The sequence below is a fragment of the Melospiza melodia genome, chromosome 18, assembly GCF_035770615.1.
Source record: "Melospiza melodia melodia isolate bMelMel2 chromosome 18, bMelMel2.pri, whole genome shotgun sequence".
Lineage (NCBI taxonomy): Eukaryota > Metazoa > Chordata > Aves > Passeriformes > Passerellidae > Melospiza > Melospiza melodia.
Genome location: NC_086211.1, coordinates 10,943,869 through 10,960,081, shown reverse-complemented (window position 1 = coordinate 10,960,081; position 16,213 = coordinate 10,943,869).

Sequence of the window (16,213 nt, the reverse complement as noted above, 5' to 3'; positions counted from 1 at the left end):
CCAATCATTTTGCTTAATGACTGTGCCCTTTTCTGTCTAATGCTCCCCGGATTTTTGTGAAATACCAGGGCTTTGCCAGAGACACCTCTCCTAGGCAGTAAACAAAAAAGTATTGATGGGAACAAATTGCCAGACAGAACACTGACCTCGGAGCAAAGTCTCTGCAAACAGGAGGGAGGACATGGACTGCTGCTCTGAATTGTCAGATCAGAGAGGGGACATGCAGGGATGGTGTTCTCTCAGAAGACATTAGAAAACAAGAGGACCAAGAACAATTTCCACAGCTATATCAGGGCCTGATAGGTAGCTGTGAGTCTCAGGGGAGTCCAGCCCATCTGTTGTAAATGGACAGCAGCCAGAAGATGATAGGCAGCACAGGAACCAGACCTTGTCCCTGTGGATGTTAATGACAAATCAATCCAAATCTCTTGAGCTTCAGGACATTTTTTCTTATGTCTAGTTTCAAGTGAAAAAGACAGTTCTTATGCAAAAAGCATATGTGATAGAATTTTAATTGATAAGTAAGTCCTGATAGGAAACATTCTTTGCAGCTCTTTCCTTTGTTAATCAGGTGTTTTGCCCAGTCAAGTCTGCAGTCCTACGTCTTAGGGCTCTGCTGTCTCAGCACACTGTGTGAGACACAGCCATTCCCAAGGGATATCTCACCTGGAAAACAAACCAGGAGAGCAGAAAAAGAAAAGCAAAATTACTTACTCAAAGTTATGAGGATCTGTAGTAAAGCTGGGAGTGGAGTTTGGGTATTTGAATTCATGAAACATCTCCCTGCCACAGATTGTACCAGCCTCCAGCAGCATTTAGATCTGAGGGTCTTTTAATCTCTCAGATGTGCTGAATTTACCTTTTGGGGAACTTTTCTTGTGGGTGCAGTGTGGAAAGATGCAGTTGGTCAGAGCAGCTGAAGGATATAGACAGGCTCAGAGTGCCATCTCTTCTTGTAGAAGTCAATTAAAAGGTGCAGCAGACATTTGCCTGTTGAGAGTAGATGGGGGATCAGCTGCACTCTGCTAGATACAGGATAGAGGAGTTAGAAGATGCACAAGATATCTGAATGTTTCAAAATATTCCATCACTTCTTCAGTGAGCAAGATTTACATTGGTTTTAGGTAGTGGTTTCAAGGTTCCTTTCATTTCCCCCTTTCTCATGGCGATGTTTCTGCCTGTAACAGCTACCTGGGAATCAGTTGACACACATGGCACCAAACACGTCCCTCACACAGAAGTGGCTCAGAACAGGGTAAGGGCTCCAGAACACAGCAGGAGTGGGATGAGCTCCACTTTAAACCTCCCTGAGAAATCTCCTGATGTTTGAGCTCTGCAGGAGACAGGGTGTGTTTGTAAAGACATTCTGGGACTGGAGATGAGATCTCTTTCATGAATGAGGGGTATGATGAGGCCATTCTCCAAGAGGGAAAAACAAACTAACAGAATAAAGCCTGCTGATGAGTTCAGATAGAATTGGGACATAGATTTGAAGAAATTTGCATGCTGTTTTCATAAGGCACAAAGAAGCCAAGAAAAGAGGGAGAGTCATAAAACGAAGAGACAGCAAAGCTGAAGCCAGCACTGGGGGCAATCTGGTGGCTGCTGAGCTGAGTGTGTGAGGGAAGTGACCAAGCACTCTGCCTGGGCATGTGTGTTAATGCCCTGGAAAGAGCAGGGACACCAAGGCAAAGGGAGGAAATGCCTCCTTTTGATTCTCATGAATGGCTCAGTGTGGTTGCAATTTTGTCAATGCATCTTTCCTCAAAAGGAAAAACAGGCTTTGTGGGAATGAGAATGCAGTTGTGCTGTGAGATCCTGATCCATACTTAACCTCCACTGCTCCCAGGCATGGAGAGGGATAGGAAAAATTTTGTGCCTTCACTTTAAACATTGAATTTAGGCACTACAATCCTTCTATGTGCTCAAAGAAGGACAGTAGCTGCTTGGGAAATGTCAGGAAAGGCAAAGCAGAGTACATTATTTTGGTAATGTTTTGGCTCACCTAGGTGCTTGAAAAAGCCTCATGTACCTTAGTTAGAGACCTCTGTACCCCTCCAAGGGAGTACTGAAAATAGCAACACAATCAGAGGGCAAGAAAAACACTGGAGAGCTGCCAGACAAAAGACAAAGTCAGAGCCCCATTATTTCTGTAGAGTTCATCTAAATCTTGGAGTTGTCCTCCACCTAAAGCCAAGATATTTTGTTTATGTCAATTTTTTTCACAAGAATCAAACCAGGACCAGGCTTAATCCAAGATCACACCTAAATCTCCAAGCTGTAGATTTCTTAATGCTGAACATAACCAACATTGCAGGTCCTTATTAATAGATTCAAATCTTGAATATTTTCTTAGCTTGGATTTCTAGTTTATATTTTGGATTTGGAGCTAAAATGAGATAGTGAGTATCAGGAGGGGTCTAGTCCAGTGTTATCACCCAGCAGGACTGCACACTTATCTGTGATCAGTTCAGGCCAGGGGGTGATGGTATTTGGAACAGGGTGGTACCAGCTATACAATGCTGGAAAAAAAGCTGTAATGCTTTGGAATTGAAGGGAATGAGATGCAAAGTTTTAATACCATGAAACAATTTTTCAAGTGGTCCGTGACCATTCTGGGAGCTGGGGGTCTGTTCTAGTCTGAGTGCATTCCATACCTTTGTGTGCTCTTATTGTACCCTGACAGCCTGGGCTGGAAAGAGAGCCCAGGCTGGAGTATTTATAGCACAGCTATAGCTGGAAGATGCCCTTGAAGAAGTGGAGGGGACATGGAGACCTTCTGGCCTGCATAAGTAATGCTCCAGCACAAACATGCCCATCACTGCACATCCAGACTTGGCTGGGGAAGGAAATGTGCTCTGACAGCTCAGGCACACAACTGGCAGCAAAACAACGTCTTGTGTAAATAGGCCAGGGCAGCCTGGCTCTGAAAGCTGGTCAGGTTTTGTATTTCCAAGTAATTAATAGTCATGAAGAAGGTTTACAAATGTTCTTAACACCATGGAGGCATCTCTAGGCCTGTTACAGAAACACACTTGGGCAGTTATTGCTTTCTTTATTGGGACCAAGGCTGGTTAATGCTTTCCCCCTGTCACCAGTGGCTGTGCAGGCTCAGTGGGCAGCACTGCAGAGACAGTTTGCCCCATAAGTGTATGAGGCAGAGTCATGGCTCAGATGAAAGCTCAGATGAGGCAAGCATGCAAGAGAGAGGGGTGAGGCAGCAGCATGATCCATCCTTTCTGTGAGGAGCTCTGGGAGTCACCTGGGGCTGTGTGTCCAGCCATGGAGCTGGGCAGACGTGCTCTGGGAGTTCTCTGTCTCATCAGATCTGCCTCAGCAGAAGTCTCACATGAATTTGGACACATCTTGGTTTGTTTTCCCTTATTTCACCAAGAAAATATAAGTAAACTGATATTTTTGATGGAATTTACACATGGAGCTTAATCAGAGTGAGGCTTGGGAGTTCAGATCCCTGGAGGCAGAGTAGGAAGGGCAAGAAAGCTGGTGATGCAAATCCTACAGCCACAATGACTGGAGCTCCCTTGTCATCTTTTCTTTATTTGCTCTGGCATAAAGTGATCCCAGAGCAGGTATTAATGACTAAGCTGAACAGCTAAAAAAAGTAATTGGCTTTTCATATTTTAGTAATGTGTGTCTGTATTTCAAATTATGTTTCTTTTGTAGTGTCTCTGACCTACCAGCCTTTGTAATTGATCTTTTTGGGTAGTAAATTCACTTTTTATCATGCAAGGATTGTTTTTTTCATCTGGCCAGCAGCTGAAGTTTCAGTAAGGATGGCAGCATCGAGTGGGGAATGCTGTTAACAGTTTAAAGGTACTAAGATCAGGAGTTTGTGTGACCTCCTCATTAATAGACCACAAGTTCATCCAGTGTTTCCTATATGGATTTTGAGAACCTGTGGTTGAACATTGTACTCTTTCTAATTTAGATGCTCAATTGCTGATAAATCCACAATAGCCATGAGTGGTCCACCCAATGTTTAGTTGCATGAAGGTTAGATTTGATTTTCAGTGTGAATGTAGCTGACCATTTGTCCTGGTTTAGGACAAATTAGGGGAAATCTCCAAAAGGGAGCCCCCCAAAACAAAACAAACCTCCAACCACCCCTCCCCCAACACCGGGTTCGGGAAGGAATTTCTCGGAGGAGCAAAGTGGAAAACAAAACCTATTTATTTACAAGTAACAAAAGAACACTCCCCAACACAAGAAAAGGAAAGAAACAGACTTTGTGTATGGTGAGGGCGTCAAGCTTCTCTTGCAAGCTCCAGGTGTCCTGGACGTCTCAGGTCAGGTCCGGAGCCGGTCCAGTATCTTCAGGGGAGGGTAAGAAAGAGGGAACAAAAGAAAAGAAAAAAACAGCGCAAAAAGCAGAAAGCAAGCAAGCAAAGCGGCTAGCCAAGCCAAGCAGCCAAAAGCCAAAAAAGGCCTGGTCAAACACTCCCCCCCCTCTCTTCCCCGCCCCGCCGCAGCAAGACGGCCGGGGGGGGGGGGGGGAAGAGAGAAAAGGCACAGCTGCCAGACACAACACACGATATTGGGATAAAGGCTGTCAACCCACGACACTCCACCCCTTATCCCATATCGTGAATATACAATAAAAACTTTCATTTCACTTACTCACACCTTTGACACTTACGCATTCCTCTCATCTTACTTGCTCAGACCTTTGACACTTACAGTTTCCTTCTGTCTCACATTCAACAAACAATGACATTCATATATGAGTCTCATCCCACAATCAGGTCTCCCTGAGGTACACACCGTGTTGTTCCATCTTTCTGCATTATCCACCATGTATAACCTGGTCCTTGAGCAAAGACAATCCCACGGATGGGTTTGTCTGTACTCGAGGCAGGGTTGATCCATACTGTCTTTCCCAACAAACCTCTGACATGGGCCACTGGGGCTTTATCCCCATCTACCATATTAAGGAGCTCAGACTGAGCAGGACCTGCTCGGTTGGTGGAACCTCGAGTGTTAACTAACCAGGTAGCCTTTGCTAAATGCTGCTCCCAGTTTTTTAAAGACCCCCCACCCAATGCTTTTAAGGTGGTTTTTAACAATCCATTATACCTTTCCACCTTCCCTGCAGCTGGTGCATGATAGGGGATATGGTATATCCACTCGATGCCATGTTCCCTAGCCCAAGTATTAATAAGATTGTTTTTAAAATGAGTCCCATTATCCGACTCAATTCTCTCGGGAGTACCGTGCCTCCAAAGGACCTGCTTTTCAAGGCCCAAGATAGTGTTACGGGCTGTGGCATGAGACACAGGGTAGGTTTCCAACCATCCCGTGGTGGCTTCTACCATGGTTAGTACATAGCGCTTGCCCTGGCGGGTCTGAGGCAGTGTGATGTAATCAATCTGCCAGGCCTCCCCGTATTTGTACTTAGACCACCGCCCCCCATACCAGAGGGGCTTCACCCGCTTGGCCTGCTTAATGGCAGCACACGTCTCACAGTCACGAATAACCTGAGAGATACTGTCCATGGTTAGATCCACCCCTCGGTCTCGTGCCCACTTATAGGTGGCATCTCTACCCTGGTGGCCTGAGGCATCATGGGCCCATCGTGCTAAGAATAACTCTCCCTTATGCTCCCAGTCGAGATCTATCTTCAACTCCCCTATCTTTGCAGCCTGATGGACTTGCTGGTTGTTTTGCTGCTCTTCATTAGCTCTACTTCTGGGGACATGGGCATCTACATGGCGAACCTTCACAGGTAACTTCTCTAACCGAGTAGCGATATCTCTCCACTCTTCCGCAGCCCAAATTGGTTTTCCTCTTCGCTGCCAGTTCGCCTCTTTCCATCTCTTCAGCCATCCCCATAGAGCGTTGGCTGCCATCCAAGAATCGGTATACAAATAGAGCCTTGGCCACTTCTCTCTCTCTGCAATACCTAGGGCCAGTTGAATAGCTTTGATTTCAGCAAATTGACTGGATTCGCCTTCTCCTTCAGTAGCCTCTGCAACCCGTCGAGTGGGACTCCATACAGCTGCTTTCCACCTCCGTTTCATCCCTATGACGCGACAAGAACCATCGGTGAATAGAGCGTAACGCGTTTCTTCTGCTGGTAACTGATTGTATGGCGGAGCTTCCTCAACCCGGGTCACTGGCTCTTGTTCCTCATCCGCGACACTAAAGCTTTCACCTTCGGGCCAATTTGTAATTATTTCCAGGATCCCAGGGCGATTTAACTTCCCAATTCGAGCGCGCTGCGTAATGAGGGCAATCCACTTACTCCAAGTAGCATTGGTGGCATGGTGGGTAGAGGGAACCTTTCCTCTGAACATCCATCCCAGCACCGGTAGTCGGGGTGCCAGAAGGAGTTGTGCCTCTGTACCAATCACCTCCGAGGCGGCTTGGACTCCTTCATAGGCGGCCAAGATTTCCTTTTCTGTTGGAGTATAGTTATCTTCAGACCCCCTGTAGCTCCGACTCCAAAATCCCAATGGTCGGCCTCGGGTCTCGCCAGGCACCTTCTGCCAAAGGCTCCAGGACAGACCATGGCTCCCGGCTGCAGAGTAGAGCACGTTCTTCACATCTGGTCCTGTCCTGACTGGACCAAGGGCTACAGCATGAGCGATCTCCTGCTTGATTTGGATGAAAGCTTGCTGCTGCTCAGGGCCCCAATGGAAGTTGTTCTTCTTGCGGGTAACCAGATAAAGGGGTCTCACAATCTGACTATACTCAGGGATGTGCATCCTCCAGAAACCTATAGCACCTAAGAAAGCTTGTGTTTCCTTCTTATCAGTTGGTGGGGACATAGCAGTGATTTTGTTAATAACATCTGCAGGAATCTGACGCCGTCCATCTTGCCACTTCACTCCCAGAAACTGAATTTCTCGGGCAGGTCCCTTGACTTTGCTCTTCTTAATGGCAAATCCGGCTTCCAAGAGAATATGAATTATCTTCTCTCCTTTCTCGAACACTTCTATTGCCGTGTTCCCCCAAACAATGATATCATCAATATATTGTAAATGTTCTGGAGCCTCACCCTCTTCTAGTGCAGCCTGGATCAGTCCATGACAGATGGTAGGACTGTGTTTCCACCCCTGGGGCAGTCGGTTCCAGGTATACTGCACTCCCCTCCATGTAAAAGCAAACTGGGGCCTGCATTCTGCTGCCAGAGGTATGGAGAAAAATGCGTTAGCTATATCAATGGTCGCGTACCACTTTGCTGCCTTGGACTCCAGCTCGTACTGCAGTTCCAGTATGTCCGGTACAGCCGCACTCAGTGGTGGAGTCACTTCATTCAAGGCACGATAGTCCACAGTCAATCTCCATTCTCCGTCAGATTTTCGCACGGGCCAGATAGGGCTGTTGAAGGGTGAGTGGGTTTTACTGACCACCCCTTGGCTCTCCAGCTCTCGGATCATTTTGTGGATGGGGATCACGGCATCTCGATTCGTCCGGTACTGCCTGCGGTGCACTGTTGAGGTGGCAATTGGCACTCGTTGTTCCTCTACCTTCAAGAGTCCTACTGCAGATGGGTTCTCTGATAGTCCAGACAAGGTATTCAATTGTTTAATACCCTCTATCTCCACTGCAGCTATTCCAAAAGCCCACCTGAATCCCTTAGGATCTTTGTAATAGCCATTCCGGAGGAAGTCTATGCCCAAAATACACGGAGCCTCTGGACCAGTCACAATCGGATGTTCCTGCCACTCCTTCCCAGTCAAGCTCACCTCAGCTTCCAACAAAGTCAACTGTTGTGATCCCCCTGTCACTCCAGCAATGGAAACAGGTTCTGTCCCCACGTGTTCCGATGGCATTAAGGTACACTGTGATCCAGTGTCAACCAATGCTTCATAGTCTTGTGGCTCTGATGTGCCAGGCCATCTGATCCACACCTTCCAGAAAACCCGGTTCTCCCGTGCCTCTTCCTGGCTGGAGGCAGGGCCCCTCTAAGCCAGATTGTCCTTCTTTCCTTGGGCATATGCCTTAGAAGTTCCTTCAAGGGGATCGGACATGTCATCGTCATCAGCATACTTAACATCTCGGCTACGAGCGACCGGAGCTGCTATCCTTTTGGTGATACTTTCTCTTTTCTTCAAATCACACACCCGTTGTGCCAAAGCAGCGGTGGGTTTTCTGTCCCATCTCCTCATGTCTTCTCCAGACTCACGCAGAAAAGCCCATAACTCAGCCCGTGGGATGTACCTTCTCTCCCCATCAAAGGAGCGCCAGCGTTGGACACCAGGGCCTCTAATTTGTACAGCTGAGATTTGAATAAGGTCCTCCTTAATCTCTTCCCGGAGTTTCTTATGATTCTCCTCTATTTTGTCCTCTAGTTTCTGCAGTCGGGTTTCCACTGCTGCAATTCTGGCATGAGTTGGGCCATGCACAGCATCTGCATACGCTCGAAGCTTCTTTGCCATATCGAGCACAGTCTCATATGTATCATCCCGCTTCATTATTGCTAGGGCAGAAGCGTATTCAGGTGGCCCAAGTCGCACAAGTTTCCTCCACATTATAGGTGTGCATGGTACCAGGTCCGGATTCCTAGTTGTTGTATCATCTGAGAAAATGAGCTCTGCCACCGCCATCTCTCTCAGGCGTTGGATCGCCTGTTCTATGGTCTTCCACCGTGTCTGCTGCATATAGAGATCATCCGTACACAGGTATCGTTCTGCTACGCTTCTTAGGACCCGTTCCCAGAGGCTGTGAGGGTTAGCCCCCCTCATCATACCTTGATCAATGACAGGATCATGTGACAGGGATCCCAAATGCCTCGCTTCAGTACCATCCAAAATTGTAACCTCCCCTGCAGCATCCCAAAGGCGGACTAACCAACTAATTATAGATTCGTCAGGTTGTCGTCTGTAATCCTTTCTTAGGCCTCTGAGGTCCTTCAGAGAAAAGGAGTCAATATTAGCTCCAGATTCTGTGCCCCTTGATGTGGCCTCTGATTTTGGTGAGGGTCCTTCTCCTGCATCATCATCATCATCCTCCACCTTTCGATCAGTCTTGCCTTTACACTTTCCACCTCTTGTATTAGCTGCAACAGCCATGGGTTGAGGCCTATTGTCTGATTCAGCTGCTAGCCTGGAGCCTGGGATGTTAGCTGCAGCCTGGGTCACTGGGATAGTAACTAACTTATCTCCCTGTTCCCTTTCTGCTATCTGCTGCTCCACAGTATCTAGCAGAGTACGGTAAACAAACGCCAAGGCCCAGCTCACTGCAGTAATCCTTTCCTCCTTAGTATTACCATGGCACTTCTCCCTCAAATACTTTGCCACCTTGACTGGATCCTGAATTTGATCAGATGGAAAGTCCCAATCTATAGGATCGGAAAATTCCTTTAAAGTCTGGCCCATGTCCTCCCATTTCCCACTCCAGTCAGGATTTTTCCTGCTTTGTTTTACTCCTAAGTCAGGAGTGTCTCTAACCCCTCTAGAAATCTCAGTCTTCATTTTATACACACTCCAGACAGTATAGAAAAGGCTTAATAAATTAAATGCCAGAAAGATGGTTTCTTTCAAACTCAGGGGAAATTCAGTATTTTCTAATAGAGATGTCAACAATTTGGAGGACAAGAAGGAGGACAAAGGCTGAAAAGCCCCTTCCCCTTCTTCTCCCCAAACAAACTGAGTAAACAACCATAACAGCAACCCATACATTCCTGAAATAAAGTCCAGCATTTTTATCCGACACATCATCACACATAAGACCAGCACAATGACTATTCTGGTTAGTGCCCCCCGCTTACAAAAGCTACTTATTAGGGACAACATCAGAGCTATTTTTGGGTAAGGAAATAACCCCAGGGACCACAAAAGTATTAAAACTTCAAAAACCCCTAGGGACCAGAAATACCGGCAAGCTTCCACTCCAAATGACATTATGAATCACCAATATGCCCACCAAAATAGCCAAAACCAAAATATTATTGTTATAGGTTTTTTTCCACTGGTTTTTTTTTTTGGCCTCTGTTTCCCGGCCAACGCACCAAAAAGTATATTGTCCTGGTTTAGGACAAATTAGGGGAAATCTCCAAAAGGGAGCCCCCCAAAACAAAACAAACCTCCAACCACCCCTCCCCCAACACCGGGTTCGGGAAGGAATTTCTCGGAGGAGCAAAGTGGAAAACAAAACCTATTTATTTACAAGTAACAAAAGAACACTCCCCAACACAAGAAAAGGAAAGAAACAGACTTTGTGTATGGTGAGGGCGTCAAGCTTCTCTTGCAAGCTCCAGGTGTCCTGGACGTCTCAGGTCAGGTCCGGAGCCGGTCCAGTATCTTCAGGGGAGGGTAAGAAAGAGGGAACAAAAGAAAAGAAAAAAACAGCGCAAAAAGCAGAAAGCAAGCAAGCAAAGCGGCTAGCCAAGCCAAGCAGCCAAAAGCCAAAAGCCAAAAAAGGCCTGGTCAAACACTCCCCCTCCTCTCTTCCCCGCCCCGCCGCAGCAAGACGGCCGGGGGGGGGGGGGGGAAGAGAGAAAAGGCACAGCTGCCAGACACAACACACGATATTGGGATAAAGGCTGTCAACCCACGACACCATTTTACAGGCATGGCATCTTGGTTTCAATTTTCTTTTTTTCCCCCTGAAATTTTCTAGTCTCAGAAATCTCTTCTCTAGGCTGATAATTATAGCTCATGAACAAGGTATCTTCCTTTGAATATCTTTCTAGACTGAACTCTTTCAGTTCCTTGCAAAAATAACGGATAGAAGAAACTTAGGAGTAGATGTGTAATTAGCTCTGAGATGACTGAACCGTGGGAATTAGAGCATGTCAGAGGTACCAGCACTGGCCCAACAGGAAGGAACAAAAGGAGCTGGGCCACTCTGCGCCATGTTAATTTATTTCGTATATTTGTCCGAACAGGGAGAACTGTAATCTGTGTGCAGTACTTCAGTCCTTGTAACTCTGCTGGGTTCCTTGTGGGTGATACACTCACCCCACTACAGGGCTGTACCAGCAGGGACAGAGCATCATGGAATGGTTTGGGTTGGAAGGGACCTCAAAGGTCTCTCACTCCAGCCCTGCCATGGAGTGGAGGGTCAGCACCTTCCGCTATCCCAGGCTGCTCCAAGCCCTGTCCAGCCTGGCCTGGGACACTGCCCGGGATGGGGCAGGATGGCCAAACATCTGTCTGTGGGTGATGTCATCTGGGCAGGCCAAACCTCTGGGTGTTTTACCTAGAGCAGATGCTTTGGGAACACTTCCCTTCCTGTTTGGAAAGGGAGGCTGGGGTCTCTGGGGTCTCTGTGAGCTGAGCTGAGAACCAATGAGCACAGCACATGCTGGTGGCACACTGTTGTTGGAGCTCACTGGCAACACCCCTGCACCACAGGGACACCAGGGGTCCCCTCCCATCTGCAGTGAGTCCATTTGGCTGTGAAACACTTGCACCTAGGCCACAGTCTGGGTGGGGAAGCACCTTTCAGCTGCAAGGTCTGCCCCTGCTGAGGCCGCACCTGCAGAATAAGCAATGAGCTTACACCTCTGTGGGAATGAGGACTGGAGGGATTCTGCTTTGACGGCAGTGGGACATAGCCTGGGTCCTTCTGGCCCTTCAGCCCCAGTTTGTTCTCTGCTCATTCCCAGCACAGAAAGCACAGGCATGGTCAAGGGACTCTGCAGAGGAGGGTGAAGTGGGGGAATTTGATATTCCACTTCTCATGGGCTACTGAAAAGGATTGCCTTTCTTTGCCCCTTCCACATCTATCAAACAACTGCTCCCATGGACTTTGAATTTCATTACTGGGAATATGTTTTGTAATAGCTCCTGACACTTCTTTCTCAACTGTTAATTTAGTTGAGCTCTCTGCTGCACAGGCTAATGCTTCAGTGTGGAGGCAGTAGAAAATCATTTAATAAAACTTAACGCTGCTTTCATTTCATGGCTGTTATTATGGAATATTAGTCATTGCTGAGAATCATTCCTTGAACAGTTTGTTCTTATCATCTGCATGCATTTGGCCATCACCCCTTTGAAATGCAGCAGCATCATGGGTGGTAAAGGAAGGCAGCTTTCATTTTGTTCAGTTGTGCATCTTGAAAGCAGTTGTGATCTTAGCAAACAGGACTTATTGTAATTTCTGTGTCTTTTCAGGTAGTTCAGTATAAAAAATGAAGTTTTAGCTGAAGTTTCATGAAAGGACACCAGAGTTGAAAAAATTACAAGTGGTTCTGTTACCAGTGAAACTTGTTTCTCACCAAAAGTGTATGTGCTTGGTTCAGTCAAAGTTAAGAAAGGTTTTTTTGCTGTTGGGTCAGAAATACCCTTTGCCTTCTACTAACATGAATTGATAAGAGCTGGGAAGAACAGACCCAGACCTTGCAAAGCTTTTTGTATGTGTGTTTATATATACAGGTACTGACTACCACAGTTCTGAAGACTATTTATATGAGCAAAACTCCATGTACAAACATTCAAAACACTTTCAAGACCAGTAATGTTTGCAGCATAGACTGAAACCCTTTAATAATTTTTATTTTCTCCTTATATCCATGGGATAATGAAGATGTGTGCTACCAGAGTTACTCTGGTGAAAAACCAGTGCATTCCCACCTGTGATATTCTATGGAAAAGGGTGTAGCTGTGTCATCCAGCCACCCTGCTCTCTCGGGGCAGAAAAATATTGTGCTTTATGTTAGAGTCTAGATCTGTGGAAATAACAACCCTCAAACAGTTTCTAACACCTGGGAGATGTTTCAAAATATACCCGGCTTTGCCATGTTTTTTTTTTTTAATTAATCTTCTATTACGAATGCTTTTTTCCAGTCAGACAAAATAAAAATTCTGTGCTTGATGCTGATATGTATTCCACCCAAATAGCACACAGCAAGCCACACTATTTATGCTATTTATTTTCTACAGCTTGGATAAATTCTAAGAACCTGATCTGTGTGATGGTGCTGTCAGCTGTGGTAGGACCAAAGCTGGTTCACCAGGAGACATTAAGAGGTTTGGAAGGAACTTTGGGGACATCTGGAGCACCCAAACACACACATTGAGTGAGTTTGATGGGATGGTGCTTACACAATCATGGATCAAAATGTCAGTGGTGAAGGAGAAAGTGCCACTCCTGGTTGGTTTGTTTGTTTGATATTTGTGTTTTAAGGAAGGTTAATTCTGTCAGAGCCCACCCTGCAGGGGCTTCCTGAGGAGGTATTTACTGCAGCCTGTCCCCATCACAGCTTTCCCTGTGCTTTCCCTCACATGCACCATCAATATCAACATGGGAGCCCTGCATTTGCTTTCTGGTGCGTGGGTGTCCTGAGTCACCTCTCCCTGTGGGTGCCTGGCAATGAGGTTTTCTTACCCTCACAGCATCCTCTGTGCCTCTGTGTGAAGGGCAATGTTTTCTCTGTGTAAATCAGGAGTCTGCGTGTTCAGGGGACTTTCTGAGAAGGCAGCAAAACTTAGCTAAAGCAGAAGAAATCTCTTGTTATTTCCAAGGTCATTCTCACTCAAAATTTACTTAAACATTAATAATTTGCTAAAAAGTTAAAAGGACTTTTACAGAAGCATCTAAAAGGGCTTTTACAGAAGCATCACGGACTCCTGAGCTGGAATTTTCTCTGTCTGGCAGAAACTGGTCCTTCCCAAACTTTTATCCAAGATTGTTGCCATTTCATGAGTCAGATAGAAAACCTGATCTTGTAAGAGAACTAAATCCCCTGTCACTCAATTTCAGTTAATTTCTATTTGGAGCAAGATGTGTGGGAAGAGGGAATATCTCTAATTGTCACAATTAGAAGGAATAGGCAAACTTTTGGGTGCACAAGTGTTTCTCGGGGACAATGTAACTTGTAGGAGAGCTGTGTCTACTTGCCAAGCTGATTTCTCTTCTCTCCTTCCACCCATTCTTAAGACTTATCTCAAAGACTTCCATTCCCTCTTCCTTTCCTACCTCAACTCAAGAAACTGCCATTGCTTTCCTCTTGTGTCCAGCATTTTCAAATCTTTTTCTTCACCCCCTCTGTGCTTCGCAGAGCTGAGTTTACTGGGAGCTATCCAGGTAAACTTTGAGGATTTGATTCTGCTCAGACTGAATCAGAGGCTCACAGGCATCTTTGGGTTGTGCTGTTTCCACGCCCCAAACTTTGCTTTTCTCTGAGCTGTGCAGGCTGTGAGCCTTAGCTGGGCACTGGAGATCCTGGGTTCCCAGAGGCAGACTGTGCTGGACTGGGATCCCTTTAGGACAAACACATCTCTGGACGTGTAAAATGGGATCACTGCAGTGTTGTTTTAAAGGTCAGCCTGCTGGATTTGTATGGCAGCACTGGGGGTGACTGCCTGCCTCATGTGATTTATGTGGACCAGGCTTGTGGCCAAATACTGATAATGCTGATTGGAAAAGGTTGGGGAAGGGATATCCTAACACTACAAATACTGAACCTCTTATGCTTATTAAAATCTTATTAAAAAAGGGAAATTTAGTTGGAAAATTAGTCACATACTCAATGACAGAGATTTATCAAAATTTTTAACAATTTCAAAGCAAACCCCCACCCTTGTGGGGATCAGACATCTGTGGGGGTAAGGCCAGCCTGTTGTTCTGATTAACGTAATACAAATGCAAATAACATCAAGATTTAAAATTCAGGCAGCTGAACTGCAACCCTAAGCAAATCATCTGCAAAATCATTAGAAGGATTTGGTTTCTTCAAATTCTGAAAGCATTCACAGGTTTTTTAATGGGAAAAGGAGGTTCCTCATAGAGGGTTCAGAAAAATAAGAGGGTTAAAAAGCACCATGGTGGATTTTGAAGGGGGCTGTGGGCAGTTATCCATCTCAGAAATACTTATTCAACAATGGGTATCAGGGTCAGATGATTTATACATGCCCCAAATCCCATTAACACAAACATTACATATTAGAAAATTCCCTTTTGTAGATATAATCAAAAGTAAATAATCAACAAAGAAAAAGAGCAAGGATTAAACTCATTCATCACTAACTAGCACATCTGTAGCAAATTCAGAGAAAAAAAAAAGGGAGGGAAAACAATCATCTTCATCATCTTGTATGTGTTCTTAATTTGCTGTGCACATGAGGGGTGAGTATCAGTATTATGGCTGGAAGTAGAAAGAAATGACAAAGCAGAGAGCAACATTTTCCTCATTTTGCAGTGGTTCTGAGGCTTGTCAGGGGCTCAGGATGGGCCTGAAGGTGCAGCCTGGCCCGTGCAGCCCCTCAGTGCTCCAGCCAGAGCTCGTGGGGTGAGCTCTACCTGTGCTCTCCGTTCCCAGACTTGTTTTGAGCTCTGTCAGTGTTCTGGCCGAGAATTTTGTCCTCTCTGCATGGTTTTGTATGATGCATCCCCAGCTCCCACAAGCACAGCCTGTCCCAGAGTGCCCCAAGGATGCAGGAGCAGAGGGGAGGCTGAGAGGAGGCTCCTTGCTCACACCACAGGCTTTGAGCTCTGCCTTGTGCCACCTGCACATGGACAAAGGGGCTTCCCTAAAACAGAGGGGACTGAGTGAGGGTTTGCACAACAGCCCCAAATGTAATTTCATCAACCTTCACTCTTGTAAAATCCACTACAGCTCATTTGGTTCTGGATATTTCTCCCTAGACCTAATTTTTACTGCTGTAAGGCTTTTCATCTGCTTGCTCACAGTGAAATCTCTCTTTATTAGGACTTCAGCATTTGTTTGTTTCTTTGCTAACCATCCTCTAAGTATGGCAGCAAACTGCAAAGTGTTTTTAAATAACTAGACCTGTAGCCATCCCAGTAAAGGAGCTAGGAACGCTTTATGGAGCAAAACATTGTTTTCATTGTGTTTTTCCAATTACTTTGTAATTCATAAGGTTCAGTAGCTCACAATGGGTCTCCCTGCCATTATTGCAAATTTGCACAGTTCTGCTGTAGGTAAATTACAGGATAGAGAACTCCAGCAAGAAAAGAAGCTCCTTTACTTTCTGCCAAGCCTCCCTCCCCCTTCACTTTCTCCTGCCTCTCTGTGCTCTCTTTGTTCTGCGGTGGCTCCAAGGAATGAGTTTCTGGGTACTGCTGGTGGATGCTTCAGAGAGCTTCCTGGAAAATCAGTGAGATGGGACTGGAAACACTTTCTGATCTGTGAGAATCCTTTCCAGCTGTTAGAAGGAACAGCCCCACAAGTTCCTATGGCTCTTCAGGAAATAGCTACTTCTCCTCAGCTGCCTGGAGCAGGAAAGGAGTCAGGTGTCCCTGTGTCTGTTCTGTGCTGTGTTTAGCAGGGGCAGCTGGGATA